General features: G+C 53.5%; 1 long non-coding RNA gene across 2 annotated transcripts; it reads right to left on the bottom strand.

Moving 5' to 3' along the window:
- Window positions 1-13,014: 13,014 nt before the first annotated feature.
- On the bottom strand, window positions 13,015-24,684 carry LOC139440589 (uncharacterized). Of its 2 annotated transcripts, none has more exons than XR_011650816.1 (4): window positions 24,425-24,684; window positions 23,471-23,709; window positions 19,280-19,534; window positions 13,015-13,681 (listed from the first exon to the last, which is right to left on the bottom strand). It is a non-coding gene; the product is annotated as an uncharacterized lncRNA (long non-coding RNA). The 2 variants fall into 2 exon arrangements; XR_011650817.1 differs by lacking the exon at window positions 13,015-13,681 and adding an exon at window positions 16,226-16,920.
- Between the last annotated feature and the right edge of the window lie 2,786 nt (window positions 24,685-27,470).

Below are 27,470 nucleotides of genomic sequence, written 5' to 3'. Positions count from 1 at the left end.
CAGCTCCGGTGGGGACAGAGGAGTGCAGGGACCAGCACAGAACTCTGGGAAAAGGAGCCGGGCTCCGGTGGCCCACTGGAAAGGAAGGGACGAGTTACCTGTCCCCAAGCACCCCAGTGCCACCTTCCTCCTCTTCGGCCCCTCCCTTCATGGGTCCCCTAGGTGTGTGGACAGCAGGAAGACAGCCTGAGGTCGCCTGCCTGGAGCACCTCCTCGTTCTCAGTGTCCTGCTGGGGCCCAGCCCCTGAGCGATGGAGCACCTGACTCCCAGTCCCAGAAAAACGCTCAACAAAGGGAAGCAGACACTACTGGTTCCAAAGGAGGGCCTGAGAAGGAGAAACTATGTATCAAAAGAGAATATGATAGGACGTGAAATGACGAGAGGAGAGATCTCTGTATTTCATGCCTGCTCTTGCGCATGTGGGACAGCAGACAGAGGACTTGGACAGAAAGAAGGAAAGGGGGGTGGTGAAGGAATTCCCAGGCAGTGCCCCGACGGAGCCCCTCGGGCTGGCAAAAAGGAACGCTGCACTTCACACGGTCACAAGGCAGGACTGTTCGCCAGGTGGGCCCCGCACACCCTCGCCCGCTTCCCCACTCAGGGACCGGCCGCACCACCTCCCTCCCTCGAAGGTCACCGTTTCATCTGCCACAGTTAGAACTGCGTTCTCATCATGCAGCTACTCCCTCAGCCCACGGGCTTTCCTGTGAGGGATCCAGGTTTCTCATTTCACACTGCACCTCCGAGACTGGCCCCAGATGCCTGCCTTTGCCCCCAGGGAGCCCGGTGGGCAGGGCCAGCTACTGGGCACCCTTTGTGAAAAGGGAGGGGGAAGAACCTCAACAGCCATAACACCTCGCTGTTTGTGTGACCTCATGGACGCAAAAATTGCATTGGCTATGATACGTGAAATTATGTAGCTCGAAACTATGCACGTGTTCATTCGCCGTTATCCTCCTGCGCTGTGTGTTTATGTCAGAATGTACGCGAGCGGACAGGACAGGGGTTTTGCTCCTTCACAAGATCTCTGCTACAGTCTCGACCTCCCCTTCAGGTTGAAACACTTCAGAATCTTTTAACTGTCCGTCAGTTGTCATAAAGAAACAGCTTCGAGAGGACTGCTGTGCACATTTTGGACATTGCATAAATGTAGCAGGAACAGAGCGGCAGAAGCCTGGCGTTGTATATTTTATTTGCCCTGTAAAAACACTTTAGAGAGGAAACACCAGTTGGATAAAATACATGTGAAAAGCAGGTAAAATTTTGTCAGGATACCTTTATACTCAAATCATCAAACAGGGAAACTTGTACAAAAAGAAAGACCCCGTAGTTCCTGTCACATTGTGTTAGTTATGACTTCTTAAAGGATCTGACACTTTTAGATATTTTTTTTTTCACTGAATACAATTGTACCTTCCTAAGGAATGCAGTATTCTTAAGATAGCCATTCAGTGGGTCCTCTAGCAAAAGTAAACTGGAAACAAACACCTGTTAAGTCATGTAAATTTCCTTTTGTTCCAACAAACGCTGACGGCCTTTTCCGGAGAAAATGAAACATTCAGATACAGCCCTACCGGTTGCAACAGTTTCACAACAGGGACTGTGGCCTGAGGGCGGGGCCCTCGAGTGCTTCTGTCCAAAGATACACAGGCCGGGCTCACGTCAGAAACAACATCCACGTTTACATCACACAGTAGGTGCCGCGCACACAGTAGGTGCTCCATCAGTAGCTCAGCCGCCCACAGTGTGCCTGCCTAAAAGGATTGTTTCTTAACATTGTTTTCACTGAAACATACATTGAATGAAGGTGTGGCACTTGCTGTAAAATGGGGATGAACCTCAAGAGCACGCTGAGCAGAGACGCAGGACACCAAAGGTCGCAGGTCACGTGATTTCATTACCGTGAAACGGCCAGAATGCGTTTGTTGTTAGAGACAGAAGGAAAGCGGGTTAGGGGCTGCCTGGGGCTGGAGCTGAGTGGCAAGAGAACGGGCAGTGGCTGCCTAATGGGGACGCGGTCCCCCTGGGAGTCATGAAAAGGCTTCGGACCCAGATAGAGAGGCGAAGCCAGCGCGGCTCTGGGAACAGGCTAAATGCCACCCGCTCGTGCGCTTGAAAGGGGCTCGTTTTACGTGATGTGAATTTCATCGTACCCAAAGGAAAAAAGGCAGGGGCAAATGTCATCCAAGTTAGCAGGATACATAAAACTTTCTTTTTTTAAAAGAAAAGAATACCATTTATTTGACATCCAAAAAGTCACCAAAAATTGTCTCCCCACTAAACTGCAGAATGACAGACACCTGTCCCTTGAAATCGGGCTGCAGCTCCATTTCAGAGCTAGCGAAGGGAGACATGTCACTGGGGGCCACCCAACGGAGGCATTTGCAAGCAGAGGCCCCGATCACAGCAGACACGAGGCACTGTCCCCTCCGCCACCCAGAGAGAAAACAGGACGCGGATGTTTGAGCTTCTTGGGGCAAAGAGCTGGGGGGGCGATTTCCTTAGTAGGGGCAGTAAATAATGACGACCTCCCTAATAGAAAAGGGGTATACGCATGGCCAGATTGTGTTTGCAGCAACCGAAAAGCTACAAGAAATACTGGCTCGACTCTTCCCCAAAGTATGGGTCAGCAACTGCAAAGGATGAGAGCCTGCCAGGCAAAACCGAGGAGGAGAGAGGGAGAGACAGACAGACAGAGAGAGACATGGACCGGTTACCTCCCATATGTGTCCAGACCGGGGATCGAACCCACAACGTTTTGGTGCACAGGGCAATGCTCCAACCAACTGAGACACCTGGGCAGGGCGAGAGATGCGTTTTGTACTTGTCCCTCTACGCTGAAGGATGGAAGTAGAACACCTTCAGGCCCCTGGCCCGGTAGCTCAGTTGATTGGAGCATGCATTGCAGATGCCCCAACGCTGCGGGTTTGATCCCCGGCTGAGGCATAGGCAGGAATCAACCAATGAGCGCATGAATGGGTGGAACAATGAGTCAATGTTTCTCTCTCTCTGAAAAAAAAAAAAAAAAAACACATCCAAGAGGGGAAGATGAGTAATCTGATGTTAAGCTCTTAAAATGCTACATCTTTGTACCAGAAGCTGGTTGAAGAAGAGTACAGGAACATGTAACAAAAGTAGCCCTCTAAAGTAGCCCTGGGAGAGGAGAGGAAGGTGGCGGGGGGAGGGGAGGACCAGGAAGGGGAGTCAGACGGAAGAGGCAGGCCCTGGTGTGAATGAGCTTTGGTGACCTTTAGTCACTCGGTTTCCATCCCCTGTGCTGTTTTCTACGCCAGCCTTGCCTTGCCCTGTTTGGTCTTTCAACTCTGAGGTGTAACTTGCATACGGCAAGCGCACAATCGAGATGTGTATTTTACCTGTGCGCACACCTACGTTACTGTCCACCCCATCAAGACATGGTACGTTTCTAGAACGTCCCCCTGCGTTCCCGGTCTGCGTGCACATGTCCACGGAACACCCGGGTTTCTGTCATCACAGACGGGTTTCGTCCATTCTAGTTCGGATTTTGATGAGGGCGTCCAGTATCTGGGGAGGCTGTGGCCAAGCCTTCCTTCTGACTGTGGCTGGGAGAAGCACACATGCATTCTCTGACAGACTCTTGCAGAGTGGTCCTGCTGTCTCCCAGACGGATCTTTGCATCTGATTATTTGAAAACGTCTGGTGCCTTGTTGGGAAATAAACACATGCGGAAAGAACCTGTAGCCAAAAGACAGAAGGTAGGAGCGGGCCGAGTTCGTAGGTGTATTTTCCCAGCGGGAGGGGGGAGCGTTACCTTTCTGCCCGCTGCTCTGCTGCTCTGCTTCAACAGCTCCACATCAATACGGAAAAAAAAAAAAAAAATCCAGTCCGTGTGCACCTTGCATGGGTAGTTTTTCCTCTCCCTTGCAGAACAGTTGCTTGTTATGGAAAAACATCAGCTCTGAAACGCGTAATGCACTCATTCCCAACCAAAAATAGTGCATCGGGGTTTATTAGCATGTGACAACTTCAAGTAATGGAAACACTGAGCCACCTGAAGAGACGCCTGATACGGCTCTGAATTTAGCACCGTTTTCTGCAGAACCCGGAGCAGCCGGTTGAAACGTCGGCCGGACCTGCTGGCCTGCACCACCTCCCCTACACGCTCAGATGAAAACAGAGTTCTCCACAGGGATGAAAATAGCTGCAAAAATAAATAAGGTCTCTTGCCACGGGTCTCAATGGGCTCGACTGGGGCTTCAGAAGGGATTCAGTGTTTTCACCAGAAAAGGCGGTTAAACAGAGAGAGCAAATATACATCACAGGATTGTTCTCCCAAGTCAGTGTGGGGCTGGAACCTGCCGGTGGGGGAACATGAGCGAAGGACTACTTGATGGCATCTTTCCCTCGAACTTGCCTCATCGCGGCCCTGATCAAAAGCTCTTAGAAAATGCTCGGTGCTCTGTGTTTTTGTGTGGGACATCTGTGAGGTTTGGTGAGCGGATTCGGGCCGATCTCAGGCAACCTCGTGGAAGAGTAACATCTCCCTGGGACCGTGGTTCTTCCCTTGCGCCCCGATCCCCCGAAGGTGCACTGCAGAGACTCCAGAGCGCCCCCGAGATCCCCAATCCCCACAGTTGATGCTGCCCTGGAAAGTGAGCGAGAAAACTGAGAGCGAAAGGGACCCGTTTCTGCTCAGCTGTCAGTAGTGGCTCACAAGCCCGGATCTGTGTGCATTGTTCCCGAAGGCCGTCAATGGGTTCGCCATATTCCCTACCTCGGTGATCAGCCGGAGGCCGGGGAGCTGGAGAGAGTGGCGGTGTGGAATCAATAAGCCATTACCGAGCCACTTAAGACAGCTACTCTCCTGGCAACTCACGTTCTGAGGGGAAAACAAATCCAGGTCACATGCAAGACCCGGTTACCGGCTGCACGGGCCGTGGAGGAAATTTGCCTAGAGGTCTTTCTCCTTGACCTCAAGAGACAACGACATGGGAAGCCATTCACCTCCGGCACAGACACAAATAGAGAAGAATCTCCAGGACTGGGAGCTTCCACAGGGGTTGTTATTGTCACATGACGTCACGTTGACCGTCTTGCCCCTGTGTAGTAAGTTCAGTCGCGCGAATGTTACTGACATGTGAGGACACATCTCCAGCGCTTCTCCACCCTGACAAATGAAACCTGCCCACAACTACATGATTCCCCTTCCCGCCTCTCCCCGAGCCCCTGGCAACCCCATGCTACTTTCCTTCCCTCTGAATCTGAGTACCTCACACATTCACGTCCGTGGAATCTTACAGCATTTGCCTTTTTGTGCCCTGGCATCACGGCCTCAAGGTTCATACGTGTGGTGGCAAGTGATAGGATTTCCTCCCCTTTTAAGGAAAGGAAATAGCATTTCATCGTGTGGAAAGACCACCTTTTGTTTATGGATTGATTGACACTGGGTTCCTTTGCCTCTGAATGTCTTCGCTCTGCGAAGCTCGCCATGAAGGGGAGGGACCACGGGGTGCCTCCTGATGTCTGCGAATGAAGGGATCTAGGCCAGGCCTCTACGTCCGGGCAAGGCTGAGGGGGATGGCAGGAAGCACAGGGCTCCGCTTGGGATTCCTGTCCTCTGTGACAGTCACCCACCAAGGGCCACTTGTGCAGGGCTCTCAAGGGCATAACCCAGTTACCGAACAAAATGTTCCTTTCCCTTCCCCCCCTTTCCTGTCCGGGCGGAGGATGTCCCTCCCGGACGCTGCCTGTGGTCCCTGCTCGCCCAGTGCCCTGCTCTGCCCAGGGCGCGGGCTGGGTGCCACATTCTTCTAGCAAGAGCGTGCAACTCACACCTACATTCAAGCAAGGCTACAGTTAAGACAAACAGGCAAACAAAAGGGAGGTAACAAGTGCTGGTGAGGGCGTGGAGAAATCGGAACCCGGCGCAGTGTTGTTGGGGGAAGGTGAAATGGTGCAGCTACTACGGGAAATAAAGTTAAACGCAGAATCACCGTATGATCCACTGATTCGGCTTCCAGGGGCACACCCCAGAGAACCCACAGTAGGACCCCAAATGAATACTTGTCGACTGATGTGCGTGGCGGCGTCACTCACAAGAGCCAAAAGGTGGAAGCCATCCAAACGTCCATCAGCAGATGAGTGTGGTCCAGCGATACCATGCACAGCTCTGCGGCCTGAGAAAGGAAGGAAGTTCTCGTCCCTGCTGCCACACAGAAGGACGTGGACGGGATCAGGCCAGGAGAACTGAGCCACACACGGGAGGACGGATGGCACGTGTGTGAACAATCTGCCACAGGCAGACTTGGGGACACCGGAAATAGATTAGAGGCTCTCCGGAGCTGGGGGAGAGGAGGAAATGGGCAGCCATTGCTTCCCGGTGAAACTGGAGACTTTCAGCTTGGGAAGACCAAGAGTTCTGGAGGTGAGTCTCATTCGGGTATGCGCAAAATGTGACCATTCCTAGTGCCACGGAATTATTGTTACAAGTAGTTAAAAGGGGACACTTCGTGCATACATTATTACCACAATAAATTTGTATTGACTGGTTGATATTTAGGGAGAGAGAAACATCGGTCTGTGGTTCCACTTATTCATGCATTATTGGGTTGATTCTTGTATGTGCCCTGACCAAGGATCGAACCTGCAACCTTGGCATATGGGATCCTATGGGACGCTCTAACCAACTGAGCTCCCTGCCAGGGCCAGTAAAAAATATTTTTTTTAAAAAAGAGCCACTGATGAGAACAGTGACAGGTCAAGAGGGCAAAGGCGAAAGGCACCCGAACCGAAGGGGATGCAGGGAGGGGGTCCCCCAGGGAAGACTGAGACCCTTATTCCTCAGTCATCAGGTCCACCTGAATTCTCTGCTCTCCACCGTGGCCAAGGGGATGCAAGGGGGCAGCAGGGGCAGGTGAGGGTAACAGAGCTGTGTCCCTACTGGAGGCTCCTGGCCCCTCCTCCGCCTGCAAAGCCAGCAGCGTAGGTAGCATCATCACAGCTCCCAGTCCCACCGCCGCGTCCATCCTCACATCTCATTCTCTTCTTCTGACTTCCCTGCCCCCTCTTCCAAGGACCCCCGGACGCCCTTGGGCCCTCTCAGCTAATCCCTCATCCCCCTCCCACCTCCAGATCTGTGGGGAACTCTCATCTGCCAACTGCCCTTTGCCACGGAGGCACAGACTCACGGCCTCTGAGGATTACAACAGAGGCATTTTGGGGGGGCCTTTGTGTGGCCCACCACACTCTTCCTCCCCCTCCCTTCAATCACATCTTTCTCATCATGCAAACTTGGAATTTCCAGGCTCGCCGCTCAGGCCTCACCTGAATATCCATCCGTACTACGAGACAGAAGCTCCTGGCCCTCCATTGCACCCTGTGCGGAATTACGGCGTGGCTGGCAGCGCCCACTGAAGGCATTTCTCCAGGCAAACATCGTGGGACAAGTCCAGACTAATCCTGCTACACCCCAGGGAGAGCATGAGGGTGAAGGGCCTTTGTCTTCTGCTCTGGGACAGCCCCGCCTTGGAGGACGTTCATTTCATGCAAAAATACGTGTCAGTGTTTGCAAATCACTTACAAAACACAGTGCTGGAAGCCAGCCCGGGAGTGTAAGAACGCCCTGCAGACGTTTGCCATCACCCACCTAAGCATGGGAGGCTACGAATGTAACCAAGGAGACAGAAAATGTAACGAGAAGATGGGACGAGGAATGTGCACAGCAGGAGACGGCAGCAACGTAACCCAGGCTGGAGGAGGACTGGAGGCAGTCCAGACGAACACACAGTAAGTACATTCAGAACCGCACGGTACTTAATGAGGCAAGCATTTCCTCCCAATCGCCCAGTTCCTTCTTTCTCACCAGCCATCGTGCCAGATGCCACGTTCCCCAGAGGTAACGGTAGGTCACCCCTCCCCCCGCCCCCGCAGCCTCCCCAAACTGAGGTCTGCTCTCACCAGCACAGTTCTGAGGCACAACAATGCACGTTCGAGTTTCCCACTGTTGCTTTCTGGGAGACCAACCGGCTTCTCCCCGGGGGCTCACGTCTCCGTGTGCTGGTCTCCACAGGCTCCGAGGGGTTCTGTGCTGGACCTGCTCTGTCCCATCACGTAGTTTCTTGTGTTGCAGAAGCTTCTGACACCTTTTCCCACCCTCCCCAAAACTTACCTGCTCGTGGCCCGCGGGAATGGACAGAAAGAATCAGCGTAACAAGGTCCACCTGGGCAGGAAACAGCGTTCGTCCCACTGGGCAACTTGAAGTGAGTAGTTTCACAGAAGGCTTGTCTGGTGTCCCCCTTAGAGGCTCACCTGATCTCCCTCAGGTGAGGCAGCTTTCGCAGCCTCAGCCCTATCGACGCTCTGGACCTGCTGCTTCTTTGTCGTGGGGCGGTCCTCTGCATGGTGACATAGTTGGCAGCATCCCTGGGTAAAGGTGGGACCCTCGAGCCCCTGGAGACTTTTCCATTGTGAGGATCTGTAGAATGAATGTCCTGAGGGACGTGGGTTCGAGTTCAAGGTCTTGCCCTCTGGACAGGGGAGAGGGTCATCATCCAACCGTGCCTTTGCTGCGTACCTTTGTCCCAGCCCCCACGGTGGGGTGGGCGCCAGGGTAGCATGGGTCCGAGCTGATCGGGGGTGTAGGAAGCACGTTGGGAGGTCACCTCTTGCTGGGAAGGTTCATTTCATGCACCCTGGTTCCCAACGGCACAGCTTTGTCCTACTTGTCTGTGCTCATGTAAAAAGGAGAGGCCTGCCCTGACCGGTGGGGCTCACGGGATTGAGCGGTGGGTGTTCTGTGAACCAAAAGGTTGCCGGTTCGATTCCCAGTCAGGGCACATGCCTGGGTGTGGGCCGCGTCCCTGGTTGGGGGTGTGCAAGAGGCAACCACACATGGATGTTTCTCTCCCTCTCCTTCTCCCTCCCTTTCCCTCTCTCTAAAAATAAATAAATATAATCTTTAAGAAAAATCTGTTTTGGCCATTTTTTTTTAAAAAAGAAAATTCTATCAATGGAAAACCTATCGGTGCTTCTCTGCCTGTCTCTCCCCCTCCCTTCCCCTCTCTCTAAAAGGGAAAATAAATAAAACATTTTTAAAAATTAAAAAAAATAAAAAGGAGGAGTCCAGAATCGGGATAAAATGACAACATGTCACATTATTTGGGAGATAGCTGTGAATTCATAGAACAGTTGTGAATTGCTAATATTTTTAAAAACAATAATGCTTCCATCATAGTTAACAAAATGTAACAACCCAGTTTCGGTTTACAAGTTGTCCCCTTAAGGATGTCCTTTGAGGGCTTGCTTTACTGAACAAGTGAGAATATTTCATAATTAGTGTGGCACTTTTTTGGACGCTTCAGGGGGAAAAAAAACACTCCAGCGAAATTAGGTACTAATGACCGTGGTGGAATGCAGGAATATATTTGGAATAGCCAATGTCACATTTTTGGATGCACGCGAAAACTATCAGCACCACAATAAGAGAAAAGCCAATTTCTCGTTATATAATATTAATTAAGTGCATGAAAAACAATGTATTCCTTCTATTAGAAGCAGAACTGAGAAGAAACTGTGCCGATTAATTTTCCAGGCCTACGCTTTTGTAGACTTTTGGAGAGTCGTGCCCCAAATTGGTTAATTACCTGTCGATAGTGATTGGAAGTCACATGGAAACTGGGAAGCCACGTTCCGAAGCTCACTCACTTCCTGACACTGAGTTCAAAGGTCACGGCCCTGCGGCCTGCGGGCAGGCTGCTCACGGCTTACATTCAAACTCACGATTTCCAGTTCTTTTTCTCAGGCTTGAATATTTATCCCCTGCCCGTTCACCAGCGCCATGAACTGGGGGCTTTCGGGCAGGTCTCTGCTTTGCCAAGTTCGGGAAACGATTGACTTCCGAGAGAGAGGGGGAGAGAAGGCAAACAAGTCCTCAATATGAGAGAAAGTCATCGATCCGTTGCCTTCTGTATGCGCCTCCACCGGGGATTGAACCTGCAACCTTTTGGCAAATGGGATGGTGCTCCCACCAACTGGGCCACCCAGCCAGGGCGAGACAGGCAGGATTTGAAGAGATGGCACCCACTGACCCATTCCTAGAGGCTCAGGGGACACCCCGACAAGGCAAATGCAAACATGAATAAGAGGACCCTCGCATTCCCCCAGGATGTGGCCGCTAAGTCCGGAACACAAAAAGTCAGACATGATTCCACGTGCGAAGGAGTGTGCATGAAGCAGCGTGGGCTGCTGATACACAGGTTAACACTTGTCTCAGCTCCACCATCTGAAAGCGGATTGATCTCGTCTCTGCGGTATTTCGTCCATTACAACGATCAGCCAGCCTTTTCTTCATGAAGCTTCAGTCTCGCCCAGCTTCTGCCCAAACCGACACGTAATGCAAATCGGCAGAGTCCAGAAGCATCAGATCTTATGCGTTAGGAGCTCGCTGGATCCTAGGCAGACACAGCCGTGGGGGTTGAGGTCCGCCGTCGCGTGGGACGTTGAGTACGGCAGAGAGGAAGTGGGGTGAGTGTTCACAGCTGACACACAGCCTGCGCTACCAGTGAGTCCGGCTGAAATGAAGTGGGGGTTTCACGTTCACGGGCATTAGCGGGCGGCAGGCCATGTCTTCTCGGCTTCCGCGGGCTTCCCTGGGGGTCCTCAGCGCCAGCTCTTGGTCAGGATGGGACCCCCAAAGAGCCTTCAGAACTCCAAGCTCAGGCTTGGCTCTGGACTTAAAGGCACCCTTGTAAAGTTCAGCTCCAGGCCCGTGGGCTTCATTTTCAGAGTAGGCTGCGGGATGGCAAAACGCCCAAACGTTTCCGGCTCCCTGTCCGACTGTGCGCTCACCCCACGGAGACAGGGAGCCACCCCGAACGGCCGAGAGCCTGGGCTGTGCAGGCGCTCCGGGTCACACACTGGGCCACGCTCTGGGCCTCCCCATTCTCACCTGCCCAGCAGGGAGCAGCCAGCACCTCCTGGGGCTGCGATGGGGGTTCACTGAGGTCAAGTTTGCACGCAGGCCTACGGGGAACGCTGTGTGAATGTTTGCCCACAGGTAAGAGGCCTGCTCTTCACTGTGCTTTGGAAAGGCCAGGTACAGTGGGAATCTTTTCCCTGCTAAGTGTGCGTAAAGAGATTCGATTCTAGGTAAGCACCGTGCGGACCTGTGGGTCTTGTCTGTCACGGGCACTTGGGCAGGGTCAGGGAGGAGGAGGGTAACGAAGGGGACGGGGAAGGGGGTGAGAGACAGAGATGGAGAGAGAGACAGAGATGGAGAGAGAGACAGAGGTGGAGAGAGACAGAGAGAGAGAGGATGAGCCTAAGGGAGCCTGGAGTCCTGGACGGCTAAACAGCAGGGGAAGGAGACCGACTCTGCCCTCTGCTCCGTTGCACTCTGCCCCTCCCCCTCCCCCTCCCCCAGCCTGGGCTCCTTCTGGGCGGGGTGTTGCTTGTGCTGGCTCACACCCTGTTTCCTTCTTGCCTGTTACCCAATACACCACTCCTTCCAGGAACTGTCGGTTCCTTCCCAGAAAATGTCGGAAACCTGGAGAGTCTTCCAAGAAGTCGTCTGGAATCTCAGGCCACGAGGCTGGGGCAGGCAGGCAGGCAGGCAGGCGAAATCCCAGGGCAGCAGCAGGACCCGGGGACACTGCGTCCACAAAGACACTCTTTCTCCAGCCGAACATGTGAGCGTGGGCTCTCCCGGTTGTAGTTCCAAGCAGGTATGTGGGCCGCCAGACAGTGGAAACAAAACTTAGAACATCTGTTTTGGGAGGTGGCTCAGCTAGCTGGAGTGTTGTATACCAAGTGGTTATGGGTTCGATCCCTAGTGCGGGCGTGTTAGGGAAGCAACCAATCGATGTTTCAATGCTTCTCTCTCTCTTTCTCTTAAATCAATAAATATACCCTCGAGTGAGGATTAAAAAAACAACTTATAACATCTCAGCTGAGGGGATGCAGAGAGTTGAACCGGGGTAGTTACCCAGCAAAATCCTCAATGACCATAATAGACATTGATGAAATGACTAAAATTAATAAGTTGAGAGATACCAGCAGGTGCATGTTATTTAGAAATACGGAGGTGACTTCTAGAAGAAACTAAGAGAGGAAAGCTGTGGCTTTGGGGCGGGGCGAGGAGACAGAGAGCAGGACATGGCCACTTGACACTTTTTGATCCGCTTTTGGGCATGCTTTCCTTTTCTTCCCTAGTTAATTTTTTGAAAACACACCGTGATTCCCCTCCAGGTGAGCTTCCTCGTATGAACAAATAAACTCTCCCCAGAATTTGGGCCTTCAGGGTCTGCATTTCCTCCAACAACAGGAGGAAGCAAGTTTCAGAAAGAATGCTGTTCTTGCAAACTCATCGCCAAGTCAGCGGGCTGAGGGCCTGCTCCATGAGGCCCCTGGCGTCCCCACTCGCACCTGCCCTCTCCGCTTGGGGGCCTGACGCCACGCCGCTCCCCTCCCCCACCTCCCAGCCAGCCAGTTTCTCCTTTCCCTCCGCGTCGCTTCCATTCCCATCCTCCCCCCCGCTAGGCCCCGGCTATTCAGGTCACCGAAGATGATGTTAGAGACTGACGAGACTGCATACTTGGGAGAGCATTTGTTAAAAATAAAATGTGTGCGTGCATATTTTTTTCCAGGAATCCGTGGGGCTCCAAAAATATGCTCAGAGATAAGGAGGCCACACAAGGGGTCTCTTTTCTCTCCTACGACTTTGCCAGCACAAGGAAACTTGTTTTGGAGTCAGCTAGTTCTCCACATGATTGCATCATTTTCCCCCGCAGCTACATTTTTCAGAGAAAGCATTCTCCTGTCTGGGATTTCACAACTGAGAGTATTTGCCCTATATTCCCTCTGAGGTTAAAAAAAAAAAAAAGCCTTTTCTGCAGAGATGTGAGCACATGGAAAAAGCCAGATTCTTACAGTGTGGTAGATTTTTAGAATCACCATTTTTTTAATGGCTAAAATTAAGGCTTCCTATTTATAGCTCCTCTCTCTCTCTCTCCCCCCTCATTTGCAAGCTCCTGTCGCCTTGTACAATTAAATCATAACCCTGCAGATGCTGCAGAACCGAAGGTGCCCCAGGACTTAAATGCAACAAGAATTGGGACTCTGTGGCAACATATATAAAGGACTCATGGATACAATTGTGACAGTTTGCTGGTTCTTCCTGTGCAAGTAAAAAGCAATTGTTTAATAATGAAGGTAAAGGCCGCAGAATGAAACAGTGTTGTCTAGCACACATTTGTCTTGCTGTGAGCCACTGATGGAACTCATTCGAATGTTAATTAAAGGCAAGCGAAGGACGAAGGACGACTCAGAACTGGCCGCAGGAGCGAGGCCATGCAGCCACCCCTTCCGCAGAGGCGCTAATCTTGCAGGCAAACTCCTCATAACGCTCCCCCAGGGGGTGCTTTTGCCGAGGAGCAGAAGCTCTGTATCCAGAGTGTCCCTGCGTCTTCATTTTTATGTAGCAATGCCATGAAACTGTTTCCACCCAGTGGAATACGCGTGGCTGCTGGTTCCTAATCCCTGCACGCGTGCTTGCTTCCTTCTTTGCAATGGTGCTGTGGGTTGGTGCAACTCACCCCGCTGTGCCCAGTGCACGCTTCAGGTATTTCCTGGCTTTCGTGATGCTCGCCGTTTGCGGTGACTGTCCCGGGAACCATCTGCACATCAGCAGTGCTGAAAGGAGAACTCTGGGAAGGACAGCATTGGGAAAGAAAGGCAAATGCGTTCATAGATGTTGCAAATACGTTCCCTAATTCGTATCCTTGACTTTTATCTTGCCCTTGGGGGTTTCTCACTCATACTGTTGCCACTTCTTTCCAGAGAGTTTGTGTCCCTCTCCGCTGCCCCCTCCCCGGAAAAGCTTATATCTAATGATTTCTAATCTCGATTTCTTCCCGAAACTGAAGAGATTGCTGATGCTCAGTTGCTGAAGCCAGAGCGTTCCATGACATTGAGGACTAACAGTAGATCTCATTAGGGGACCCGAATAGCTGGGCGCAAAACTGATCGTCTTTGGAACTGGAAGAAGGGGACAAATGTCATTAAAGGTGTGTTGGGTGCCCTGTGGAAACCTGGAAAACAGCGATCCGTCCTGGTCATTTACTGTAGACACATGAAGACTTAAGAGTCTCACACGCTCCCTGCCCACAGCAGCCGAATTTGCAATGGCCCAAAGGTGGCTTTAAGCCTCCGCTGAGGATATGTTTATTGATTTGAGGGGGAGAGGAAAGGGGGGTTGGGGGGAGAGAGAGATGTGATATACAAACATCAATTTTTGCCTCCTGTACGCGCCCCAACCAGGGATCGAACCTGCACCTTTGGGTGTATGGGAAGATGCTCCAACCAGCTCAGCCACCTGGCCAGGCCTGGCTAAAAAACTAATTTTTTTAAAAATTAGGTTTCAAGCATTACAATTTTTTTTTAATCCTTGAAAGTGTTCCTTTTTTGAGTAGTGGGGAGTAACTCCCTAATCATCACTCTTGTATGCTCACTAGAGGGAAAACAAAATCCTTTAAAATATGTGTAGGGGTCAGTGCTTGCTGTTTTGACAAGTGGCTGCAGAATTAATGGCTTAAAACCAGCACCATTTATTTCGCTCAGGGTTCTGGGCCAGCAGCTGGCTTGGGGCTGTGACAGGTGGTTGGGCTCAGTTGTGCAATAGATTAGTTATCTCCTGCCTCCTGCACAAGGAGTCACCCAAGGCCCGGTTAGCTGCAGCTCTCACCCCCGATTAAAGGCCAAGGCTGTAGATTATCCTGGGTAGAGGATGCTAACTGCATTAGGGTCCCACATAGGCGTGAAAGAGACTCAGGAACTGACAGGCAATTTCACTTCCTGCCAAGTCCACACTTTCTGTCTTGAAAAGAGGCCCCTTGTCAGTGTCATGGCTTCTCTGAAGCAGGATTGGAAACTGTAGCGATAGTAAAGGCTAACTTCTTCTCCTCTGCGCCTCTCCGTCTCCGTGTAGCAGAAAAGCAAGCTTGATACATTTCTGCAAATGCACAAGCAAATCCCCCAGCGGATACATGCTGGGAGCTGAGGCTGGTGCAGGAAGCCTAGAGGGTTGCTGAAGCCCTAGCCTCAGCTCAAAGAAAACGACGCGCTGTATGTTTTTAGTACAAACATGCATTTGGGTTGGATAGTCCCTGACTGAGAAAGGATACAAAGATTCAAGTGGCTGAAATGAACCATTGTTGCGGGATCACAGGTGTCAAAGTCATACGAAGACCTTGTTACGCTTCCTGGTTAAAAACGGGATTGATCTACCTGAGCGCCTGAGCGCTCGGAAGAGAAGGAAGAAGAGAAGCAGATTTTTGAGGTCCCCTTTTAAGTCTAGTTGGTTTGTTTTTGTCATTTATCAATTGTATGCAATACTGACTTCCCCATCCGTTAGAACAGAAGCCAATTATGTTTTAAAAGAGTCCCTCTCAGATTGTGAGAGGCAGTAAAAGAATCATTTCAACCTGTGCGTGTGCATCAGCTTCTCGTGCTAACAGCCGGTGATGCTGACGTTCGCACGTCCCTCGCACGTCCACAAACACATTTTCTCAGCGGGGGGTGGGCATGATGATTTCTTCAGTGACGACTATGGCCAATGATCTCAGTAAGATGGCTCTTCCACAAATCACTTACCCTAGAAAAGCTGGAAAGTTGTCATGGACACAGAGTGGGGTTCGAGCATCTTCCCTCCCGAGGGGACAAGGATGGCTCCCTCCCTGCCCCCACCGAGGATCAATATTTAATCTTTTCTGCTGGAGAGCGCTTAGTCAAGTTGCTGGGCCCGGGAGGTGCTCTCCATGCGTTCCTTTTTCTGTGGCTCGTTTTCTCCACAGAGATATGATTGTCCACAAGGTGAGATTTCCGTTTGGTGGAGCAATTGATTTCGCCTCCACACGGGCCACTTACAAACCAAATAGGAAAAAAAAAAATTAAACCTTAATGATATCGAATTTGGTTTCTCTGTGCTTGTCAAAGCTGCACCCTTAAAAATACGGCTGACAACTTCCTGTGGATGTCCACCGGCACGAGAGTGAGAGCCCAGCGCCATCTCCGTGCATGGCCGTGATTTTGAAATTTTAATTGATGCAAGTTTTTTTTTCCTGCAAAGCTTTATTGTTTCCATTTGGTCCAATGCACGGGAGAGGCTCCAGGCTGGTGAAAACGATGCCCAGTGCTTGCAGGGAGAGGCTCAGACAAAAGCCAGACACGGGGGGGGGGGGGCGGGGGGAAAGGGAGCCCCTGGAAGGCCTCTGGGCTCCACAGGCTCCTGGTCATGCTTGAGGGGGAGCCTTTCGAAGACACACTCGCCTAGGCCAGCCTGGGGACCACCGGCCTGTGAGGTGAGCCAGGCGTGGGCCATCTTCCTGGTGAGCTGCACCTGCTCACCCAGGACCAGGTTCTGCAGGGAGTCACGGAGCTGAGGAGCTTTGCAGGCAGAACCGGGGCCTGCAGGTCCACCAGGGCCTGGGTCAGGTTCTTTGTCAAGGCCGAGGCGGCTTCTACAGCAGCCTGAGTTTTACCCCATGCATCTTGGGAAGGCTTCAGCATGTCTTGGAAGAGAACGCAGTCCCCACGCTGGTTTTGCAGCTTTAAGAGATGCACGGTCAACTGTCCAAAGAAGTGGCCCAGGCCCTGCAGAGCCAGGTCCTCATGGTCAAAATAGGAGCCCAGAGGGAGGTGGGTGTGGGAGACTGTGGGTGCAGGGTGGCCAGGCGGTTGATGCGCCCCCACCTGGGTGGAGTAATTCTGACAAATCTTCAAGCGCACAGTTGTCCAGCAATGAGGAGTCAAGGTCAGCAAACAGTGTTGGCTGGTCTCGGGGGCTGAGGGTGGCAGAGGTGGTTCCAGAGAGGGCAAGTGGAGAAGAGGTTGGAGGGGGGCCGGAAGCTGGAAGAAGGGGCGTCCCTGGGTCTCTTCCGTCCAAACCCTGTTGAAGCAGGAGACAGGTTCCGGGAACCGCTGAGAGCTCTAAGGCAAGGTTTCTAAAACCTGGACTCTAAGTTACTGAACGGCTGGATGTAGGTTTCCCCCAAAGCAGACCCTGAGACGGGGTTTGAGCTCAGGCAGCTACTGTGTGAGAGTCCCGGGGGTACCTGTAGGGGAGGGGGTGAAGAGACGGGGGAGGCCGCAGTGAAGGGTGCACCACCAAGCCTACTGCGGACGGCATGGGCAGGTGGAGCCCACAAAACACGTGAGGGCACGGGGTGTACACACTGACCTCCCACAGTCAGTAGTGGAGGGCCGCTCACTGGAGCCTCAGCTCTCCGCCCCTGGCTCATCTGGCACGCAGGCTGAGCGCGATCCTTTGTCCGTAGAGAGTGGCCCGGAGACTCAGACGGAATCCAGTGCCATTGCCTACAGCACAGCCCCACCGTGCTGGTCCCATAGAGGCCCTAAGGAAGGAGCACTTCCATGGTTCTCCCAGCCCCAAGATGACAGACAGACTGTGCAAGGGTGGGGGGAGGGGCAAACCTGGAGCCGGGTTCTGTAACCTGCAATGAGAAAGGGAGTGCTTCTGGCAAGAGCTGTTACATAGTTGCAAGATGCCAATTCAGGTCCTCTGATGGAGAAGCAGAAAGAAGGGCTGGGTGTCTGGATGAGGGTGAGCGAGTGTCTCACCCCACGCCTCTGCCCACATCGCCCATCAACTGTGCCCTAATACTGCCATCCTCGGAGGGGGACGGCCACCACTGTGGCTGGCCACAGAGCACGTGCCCGGCTGGCAGTGATTGCTGGTGGGGTGGGGATGGGCCAGGCCGGGCATGAGGCACCAGGGGGCCGGGCGAGGGGTGAGCAGGCCGGAACCCACCTGGGGACTCAGGTGATTTTGTTTTAACCATGTAGATAATACAAACATCACTTGTGCCGCACAAAAATAGGACCCGGGCTGGAGCTGCACCATGGCGTCAGACACACTCAGTGTTTGTGGCTTTAATTGCACAGGAGTCAGCACCTGGGTGTGGCCCGAGGTTCGGGCGGCTCAGCTGTCATTTGTGCTGAGGCAGGAACTTAGGGTGCAGGTACCACCCTCCCTCGCCTGGAAAACGGATTCTCGTCCCGCATCCAGGCAACCAAACGCTGTTCTCTCGCTCAAGGGCAAGCACGGGTGTTATTTGCAGGTTTGTCAGCAGCTTTGTGATGCTCTGCCGCTGTCTCTGACCTCCTCAGCTACGCGTGTGAAGAACTACTTGTTATTCTTTAATAAATTCGTTTTCTGGCGAGACTCGCCCGAGTTAAGCCGTACTGTTTACACCCAAGAATCCAGAAGGACACAATTGGCTTCATTAAGATTCACCCACGATCCTCCTTTAAGATGGGAGTCTTTGTTCCTGGGGTCAGGAAGCCAGGCAAATAGTCGAGGAAGAGCTCACCAAGGCCAGTTCCCAGGCGTGAGGGCCGTGGGAGCGTGCGGGCTTCCGCATGCCGTTATAGGTGAAACCTGTCTTTGTTACCTTCCTTCCTGTCCTCCCCTTTGAGGACCAGCTGAGAAAGTTGGTGGGAATCAGAGGTCTCTGTGGTTCGATACATTTATTCACACTTCGCTGTGCTCCTGCTTTCAAATGTGCCCTGTGTATAGTTCACTCCTCTGCTCTTCGTTTCCCCCTGCCCCCACGGCAGAGGCTTGCTCCTTTTCCTTGTGTGTGTGTGTGTGTGTGTGTGTGTGTGTGTGTCATCTGCCTTATTTCTCTCCCGGGCACGTCTCTTGCCCGCGTCTTCGTGTTTCTCCTCTAGCTGGACCTTTCCTCTCCCCATTTGCCCCAAGTGTTTGATCTTCTGTGCAGTAGGTAGGGAAGCTGCCTCTGAAAGGGACCTGGCTCATTAAGGCTGGAATAAGGAGGAAGGAAGGGGAGGCAGGTGGGCTGCAGCCCCTTGTCGTTCTTACCCAGGCTCAGGAGCGGGTGGCAGGCTCGGGCTGGGATCTGCATGGTCTCAGGGGCAGCTCCCTGAGGGGTGAGGCACACGGCACCTCTAGGTGGGCTTCAACAGCCCCCATGGTGTGGCATCTCTGGGCATCAGCAGTCTTGGGCCTTGATCCTGGGTCCCGTGGAGACTCTAGGGTGCAGGCTGGAAGTTCTTCTCCAGGCGACAGACAGGGTGAAGAGGGGTTCAGGGCACCTCTGGAGATGGAAAGGTGCTCCTGGCCTGTGGTGGGTGAAGGCCAGGAATGCTGCTTCCCACCCTACTGGGTGCTGAGGATGGCCCACCACAGAGAACGGTCCCACCCCAGACGCGTGTAGCCCTCGCTGGACTCCGTGAAAGCCTCACCCGTGGCCGTGGCAACTCACCTCTGCTCTCTGCCCTGATCCAGAGCTTGGAGGCCCCTGTCGATGAGGCCAGGGCATGGCTTTCCGTGCCCTGGACCTCCTGCTGCTCCCCGATGACATTTGCAGACTGGGCGAATGTCTCCAGCAATGACCCCCTGCAGGCATCGGGAGGGACGGTTGGTGCTGAGTGGAGGTGGGCAGCTGGGCAAGTGGATTGAGGGTCAGGAAGCCAGGAACAATTCCGGAGCTGGGTACGGGTGCTCAGGGCTTGTAGGTCTGAAATAGACAAAAAATCCTGCAAGGTATCCATGGTTTAGGATACAGAAGATAGCCCTGGCTGGTGTGGCTCAGTGAGTTGAGTGGCAGCCTATAAACTGAAGGGTCGCCGGTTCGATTCCCAGTCAGGGCACATGCCTGAGTTGCCGGCCAGGTCCCCAGTGGGGGGCGTGCAAGAAGCAGCAGATGGATGTATCTCTCTTGCACTCCAGTGTTTCTCTCCCTCTCTTTCCCCCTCCCGTCCCCTCTCTCTAAAAATAAATAGATAAAATCTAAAAAAGAAGATACAGAAGGTGGAAAATGCATTCATTTGCGTTGCCCCGAAGACAAGATTTTCAGGTTCCATCTTCCCTTTTAATACATCCTTCGCTTCACTGGAGTGTATCTGACCCTTGTCAGCGCTCGGCTACTCACTATTTCCACTGAAAAACACAGTTCTTGTCATTACAGTCAATGCTACACAACATGGAATCGAGAAGATACCGGCTCCTCACTCCCCCACCCCCGAAAGATAAGAAAACACCACAGGCTTTTTAAAATTTTGAAGGTAGCCAACCAACCAATGCCTGCCTGCCTGCCGACCATACATGTGGGAACGCAGATAGCCGCGGCGAGGAGCCTGGCAGCCGGGGAGGCGGCTACTCTACATCACCACGATTTTAAAAAGCATGCATTACGCAAAGCGCTCCCCGGCCGCTGAGCAATTCTTCCATCTCCCAGGGATCTTCCGATGGGTCGTGTTGGGCGCAGCTCATTACGAGGGCTTCTTTGTCAAAACAGGAGGAGAGTTTGCCCTTCAGACGTGGCGTGAAAGCTGGGATGGCCAAGAGCTCCAGGGCCACAGTGAAAGGTGATTTCCTTGATTCAAGGGACCAGTGTGGGGAAAGATCAGTCGTGGCCACTTGCTCAGTGAGACAAGTCAGAAGAATTCCTTGGCCTCAAAGACATGACCTCTGGGTCTCTTCTTTTAACCGAAGAGGACGAGAACTACAAGCCCACAGGCCGCGTGAAGTACACACGCATCCCACGCACATACGGTTAGAAAGCTCTCGGTTTTAGATACCCATCGCCGTGATAAATGCTTACCACATTTCAGAGTTAGCCTAAGACACTGCAGAGAGCCCTGAAGTCAGTCCAGGAGGTCCTCATGGGTCACGGGCGAGAAAACCAAACGAGCAACATTCAGACCTGAATTAGTTGAAAATAGGTACAGAACTGTATGCGTACCCACGGGCGGAACATTTCGTCACCCGTCTTGCCCCGTTGCAGACAGTGTGCTTCAGGCAACTGAGAATCGGAACCCTACTTGTATGTTGTCAATGCACCTGAGTCTCCAGGGTTTTTGCATCGGGCTTCCTTATTCCAGTTCATGCCACGGCAATGCTCCTGAGTGCACACCTTCTGACACCCAAAGCCGCCTTCTCACACCCCTTCCTTCCAGTCTCCACCTGAGGTTGCTCATCGGACCAACTTTGTAGAGCGTCTAAATCCCAAGCCGAGACTCCTTGCCAAGGATGGAATCCTCAGCCAAAGCCTATAATTCTTCCTTTGATCCTCCTTATTACCTCTGTCCACTGCCCCGTTCACAACCTGCTCCTCTTCACAGTGTCCCTCCCCAGCCATGGCTCTGGGCTCACTGCCTCCTGCTCTCCCAATGCACCACCTCCTGCTCTCCCAATACATCCTGGCTGCGGCCATAACCTTCCATACCTCCCGACTCCACACAAACCACAACCTACAAAATAACGTCTCCACCCCTCAGCCCGCCTTCAGGAAATGTCACAATCTGGTTCCAGCCTGCCTTTTCCAGCTTATCTTCCTATTCCTGCTCCCCTAAGAGCTAAACTCCAGCCACCTGCACAACTCGTGTGTCTCAAAAGGTGCTGTTTCTCCAGAACCCCGCATCTGGGTCCTGGCTGTGCCCCCTGTTGCAACGCCACTCTTTCTGCCTGTTTGGGAGTCTTCCCCACCGTTAGCGCTGGGTCCTTCCGCCATATCTCTGCAGGTGCCCCCCTCTATTCTCCGAGCCGGTCCTCCCTGCCCACACCCGGCTGCCCCGCGGCCTGTGTTCATGGGTACTTCGTCTCCCCGTGGGCCTTCCAGCTTCACTGTTAGCATCGCACCACAGGGAGCCGCGTTAGAAGCACAAGAGAAAGAACATTTTCGAGAACAGTGGGAGTGTTGTTCTGATACATTTCCTCAGCTACATTGTATACTGTGGCATCATGGCGTCCGGCCGTGTACACTGGCTGCTGCCAAGCTGGGAGCCGAATGTTGGGTCCGTCTCCAGCAGAGAGCCTGCAGGGTGAACTCTCTCTGCCCACGTCACTCCTGGTGGCACCTTGGGCTTCCTCAAGACCCACACTCCTGTCCACTTCTATCTTCTAGACGGGTGCTGCTACATTTCTGCTCATGGTTGGCCCTCAGCTTCTTTGTTCTATAAAAGAATTCATGGATTTGTTGAAATCAAAACGATAAAAAAGATCTTCAAGGGCCGATGGGTGTCTGTTTGAGTCAACTTCATGCCCAGCCCCCACGCCCTCGCACAGAGCCTGGAGCATAGCAGAGACCCAATAAATGTTACAATTTGTTGAATTAAAAGAAAAAATAGACAGAGGGCATGGAGAGCTCAAACTATCCGTCAACGGTCGTGGTAAAATCCCTGCAGATCCGTTTTTTCTATCGTAGGATTATTATGAAATCATGGGCACTGAACGTGGGGAAGGAGTGGCCACTCTCAGAATTTCAGGAGCTGGTTCCCAAGGCGAGCGCTGCGGAGCCACGCAGAAGCCTGCGGAGGCAGAGCGGCAGCCACGTGCCCTGGGCTGTGGGCTCGCGGATGGCTCCAGAGCCTGGGGAGCCTCAGCACTCCTGGGGATCTGTCCACAGCCTGGTCGCTTCTGCCTCATCCAAAACGCGGAAAGACGAGATGAAACGAATGACTCTTGATATGCCTCTTTGTAGACTTACATCCATCCTGTGGCGTAGAAACTTCAGATATATGTGGGTAATAGGCATGGCTGGGTACTTCAGTGGGTTAGAGTGTTATCCTGCTACACCGAGGTTGTGGGTTCGATCCCCGGTCAGGGCACGTACAAGAAGCAACCCATGAATGCATCAATAAGTGGAATGACAAATTGATGCGTCTCTCTTGTCTCTCTGTCTCTCTCTTTCTCTCCCATCCTCTCTCTCTGTAAAATCAATTTTTTAGAAAAGTGGGTAACAAGGAAAGCCCCCAGATTTTAAAGTCCGATAGAAGGATTTGTTTCTTCAGACCCTGGCAGCTGCTCTCACTCCTAGGCTCCCGCCAGAGAGAGACCTGGGCCACCACCGATGTGTCTGTGAGTCTCGGACCACATCTCTTTGCGTGAATCTCCCCAAGTCTCTTGGGGTGTCTCCGTCCCACGTGTCCCCGTCTTCTCACTCAGCAGGACGTGGTCTCCCCTGCTCAGCTGAGAAGACCCCCAGGCTTCCCCTCACGGGGGCACAGCACTGCTGTTCCCTGCTGAGACCACGCTGCACCTGGACGGAGGACGGAGGGACGTCGGCCACGGCTATGTGGTGGGCAGGAAGCTGGAGGAGAGAGCGTGCCTGAGAATCGCTCCCGGCTCTGCCTGTCCTTCCCGAGCTGCGGGTCACAATGACCCATGGGGCCACTTCAGGAAACGAGGCTTTGGTTGGAACTTGCAACCACCTGGGGCCTGTCCCTGGCAGTCCCAGGTCCCAGTCACTCCCTGCCGCCCACGAGGCGTCCTCTCCCTGTGGCACCTCCTAGAACAAGAACTCACGCCGTGCATTTGGCTCCCCGGCCCTGGGCCTAAGCCCACCTGCCCAGCTGTCACACAGGGCTGGTCATGTATCCGTCCTCCAAATACACAGCCAGGCTGGTGAGAGGCGCGCAGCCCAGGAAGTGGCAACACAGCCGAGGACACTCACCTGGAAGCATCTCTTCAGGAGGCAAGTCAGCAGGGTGCCAACAGTGGCCGGCACTGCTGTCCCTGCCGCTCATGGCCACCAGAGTCTGCGGGCCCTCAAGTGAGAGAGCCCTGTCCCCTCGAGGTTTTCACTGCAGTCCAATCTTTGGACCAAAGAAATCACGGTGTTTTCTGTCCTTTCCGTTTCTTTCCCTACATAAAACATCACACACACCCAACACAGGGGCCTGCCAGCGGGACCTGTGGTAATTGGTTTCCGTCACTTTCTCCGCTGTGTGTGACCAGCAGCCCCCCTCGCCCATCCCAGGTGTGGCAACCAAAATGTCCCCAGATGTTGCCAAATGGTCCTTGGGCAGCAGAAGGACCCCCGCTTGAAGGACAGGAGGTGACTGTCTCTGCTGTGAAGCCTTCCACTCTGCCTCTCCTCTGTGAGACTCTGTTCTCACTCCTGCACTGCCACCAGGGAAGGTGGGAGCTCCTGCAGGCAGCTGCCCCAGGGGACAGGGGGACAGGCTCTTGCTGCGTGCACCTGTATTTGCCGATTGATGTCCAGGGGCTTCCGCCTCCTAACCACCCCCCCTACCCCAGCCTCCAGGCAGAAGCCAACGGCTGGGAGCACAGGACAGAAGCCACAGGCGGACGGGAAACTGAGCCAGATCCCCCCTGCCCTTGGTCGAATCTGACCAAGTTGGTGTCATCTGTATACAACTGGGCGTTTGGTGACAAATGAAGTGCCATTTCCCCGTGAAGGCCAAGGCAAGAAATCAACCTGGCATCCAAAAAAAAACAACCCTTCAAATAAGTCCTACGTGTGGCAATCAAGGAAATGACCAAACTGGGTTTTCCTTCCTGGTCCAGCGGAACAGACCTGGCCGACCTCTCTTTCCTGCTGTCTCTCTCTCTCTGTCCCACCCCTGCAGCCTCCCCAGCTTGCTCTCCAGTGTGGCCCTCTTACCTCTCTCTCCCCGCCCTGCTGCCTGTCCTGTCTTCCCCTCGTTCCTTCCACAGACGCTCCAGGCAGGTAGCAGGCCGGGGGACAGGGGCCACTCCACCAGGTGGGGTGACTGCGGCCACATCCGGACCTAGGAGCCCGGCTTCCAGTGTGAGCTTGAAAGAGCTCCTGAGACGCTTGGGCACAGACGACACGAACTTTCCGAGGAAGTGCTCTGTGCCCTACTTCCCAAGCCACGCTGTTTTTGTGACCTCTGGACTAGTTCGGATGTCTTTATCCCAAATCCCTGCAAGCTTATCGGCCTACAGCCACGCCCGCTCAGGACCTCCGGTTCTAAGGTCAGAGGTCTCGGTGGGGTGTGGCCGAGTCTCTGCTCAGCTGCCACTTGCTGCAGCCCAGGCGTTGGCCTGGCGGGCACTCTGGGTCCGGGGCTGCTCCCCAAAGGCCTGGTCCTTGTCCACAGTCATGTGGTTCCGGCAGAATTCAGTGCCTGGCAGCGGCAGCGCTAACATCCCTGTTTTGCTGGCTCTCAGCTGGAGGTGGCTTCCAGCTCCCAGAAGCCACTTGCTGTCCCTGTACCCTGAGTCCATTCCTCTTCGAATCCCTTAGCAGAGAAGCTGGTACAGCTGGTTCCTTCTCAAATCCCTCCAGGAAAAACGCTGTCTCCCCTAAGGTCTCGCCGGATTGGGTCGGACCCACCAGATAATCCCCTGGGATTTCATCACACCGCCAACCCCTGGGTTAATGTGTGATTGGAGCATCGGAGAAGGCACGGGTATGCCTGGGGCAGGACTCCGAGGGGCCGTCTGAAAATTCTGGCTCCCACCACCTCTTCTGGGCAAATGGTCGTTGGTATTTATTGACCTAACGTTCCTGGGAAGTAAGGGAGCTCCTTCAACAAATATTTATCAAGTGCCCACTATGGTCCAGACCCTGTTCTCGCGGTAGAAGACGCCACGATGGATTGTCAGACAGGAGTCCTGCTTGCCTTGTTTCTTCCTTCGGTCACCCGTTGGTGACGGAACGAACACACACCCGACACTTTGCAGACCACCGGGCCCTTGCCGCCCTTGCTTGTCCTGGAAGAAATGCTTACTGGTTGCTGGCTTCTCGCAGTAAGCCCGAACGCCGAATCATTTATGCCTTAAGAAAAAGAGAGCCCTCACTGGGGTGGCTCAGTGGATTGAACACCTGCCTGCAAACCAAAGCGTCGCCGGTTTGATTCCCAGTCAGGGCACACGCCTGGGTTGCCGGCCAGGTCCCCAGTAGGGGGCGTGAGAGAGGCAGCCACACATGGATGTTTTTCTCCCTGTCTCCCTCCCTCCTTTCCCTTCTCTCTAAAGATAAATAAATAAAATACTAAAGAAAAGAAAAGAAAAGTAAAAGAAAGAGTTGCTCAAGGCAACTGATGAGGACCAGGAAGAAACAGCTGAGTGGCAGGTTCAATTAATTTTGTAAGGGCTTCAGACGCAGGCCTCACAGGCAGGACGGAGAGAGAATGCAGGCTCCAGGTTGTGGACGGGACTGGCTGTTGTGAGGTGCAGCTGTTCAACTTGCTTTCCTTGGGCAGGTGGCGTTGGCCATTGGGCGAGCTGGGGGCCTGGGGTGGTGGGCTGGGCTCGAAGACAACACCTACATAGGCAGGGGACTACATCCTCTTCTCGACACCCAGTCCTCACTGGGAGTGGTTTTGTCCCCATGCCCCCTGTGGGAACACCTGTGTCACAGCAAGGTCATGTGCCCTGTAGCTTCTACTGGGCAGAGGCCAGCGGTGCTGCTCACCGTTCCCCAGGGCCCCACTCAGCCCCCGGCGATCAAGAGTGGCCAGGCCCCAGAGGTCGGGGGCGTGAAGGGGAGGCACTAATCAGAGCTACGTGTTGGGGGTCAGCGGCCAATCAAATGATCAATGACTCAAAGGCAGATCAATCAAGCAGATTGGCAACTGTTGTTCATCCCGGGCTCTGCCATCAACCCATGCCCCAGCCTCAGACACAGACTGGAGCCCTGTCGGCTGTCATGGGCGGGAGGGGGGTGCAGGGCGGCGGCACCCCAGTCCCACCATGGTAACCAGGAATGACACCAGGCTTTCCGGCTCCCGGGCAGCACAATTCCTGCCACCTATCATTTCGAACGTCTAATTGACGCCACACCAGCCAGGGCTGTGTTTCGTGTTTTTGTGTTCCGGTCGACCTTGATGGTGAAGAGAGCTCATTTTAGGTTTCAAAGCCCCGTGAAACCTCAACCTCAAGGGAATGGGAGACGGGCCTCAGTTTTCTGGTTCCCCCAAGCTTTATGAAAAGGCTCTCAGATTCTGCCTTGTTGCAAGCAATCCTCCTGAGGGAAGCTCAGAATGCTGGGCCTCTTTTAAGTTCCCTTGGACTCTGGGGTGACTGAGGGGCCGGCATTCCCCCAGACTGTGGCACCCCGCTGGGCTGACCTGCCCTGCGCTGCGCTGCCCTGTAAGGACTGATCCTATCTCTTGGCCCCAAGTCACACTCTGCAAGGCCGAGTGACGTCCAGGGACTTTCCCCTTCCCTTCCCCACTTGCTTCCTTTTTGAAACCAGGTTTGGGGAAACACAGTTTTGATTGGGATATGTTCTGACTCATGGAGCCTACACGGTGTTTTCAAAACGTTTCAGGTTTAGGGCGAACGTTATCTTTTGATTTTTTGGGACATTATGGAAATCACATAGAGACGCCCAACCAGTCTGGTGAGAAGTTCCTGAGGTGGAGACGGGAGCGCTGTCAGCGCTAGAAAAACCGGTGCTGGAAACAGCACCCTCCACGGTGACTCTGTGACTTTCTGCATTTTTCCTGGTTAAGCCTTCCACTTAGCCTTGATGCCCCGGAGGGGGTCTGCAAGGGGGTTCCAGGCACAGACAGAGGTCATGTGGTCCCTCCTGGCTATGGTGGTGGGTGTTCCATTCTGGAGGCTCCATGGCAGGAGCGATGAGCATCGGGCCCCCAAAGGTAATTTGTTCCATAGGGAAAAAAAGGGGGGGCTGCTGGTAAACACTCTCTTTTCTCCTCCCCTCCCCCCTCCTTCTT

Source organism: Desmodus rotundus, chromosome Y (genome assembly GCF_022682495.2).
Source record: "Desmodus rotundus isolate HL8 chromosome Y, HLdesRot8A.1, whole genome shotgun sequence".
NCBI classification, from domain to species: Eukaryota; Metazoa; Chordata; class Mammalia; order Chiroptera; family Phyllostomidae; genus Desmodus; species Desmodus rotundus.
The sequence above is the reverse complement of the archived record's forward strand: the minus strand, read 5'-3'. Positions and strand labels throughout refer to the sequence as shown.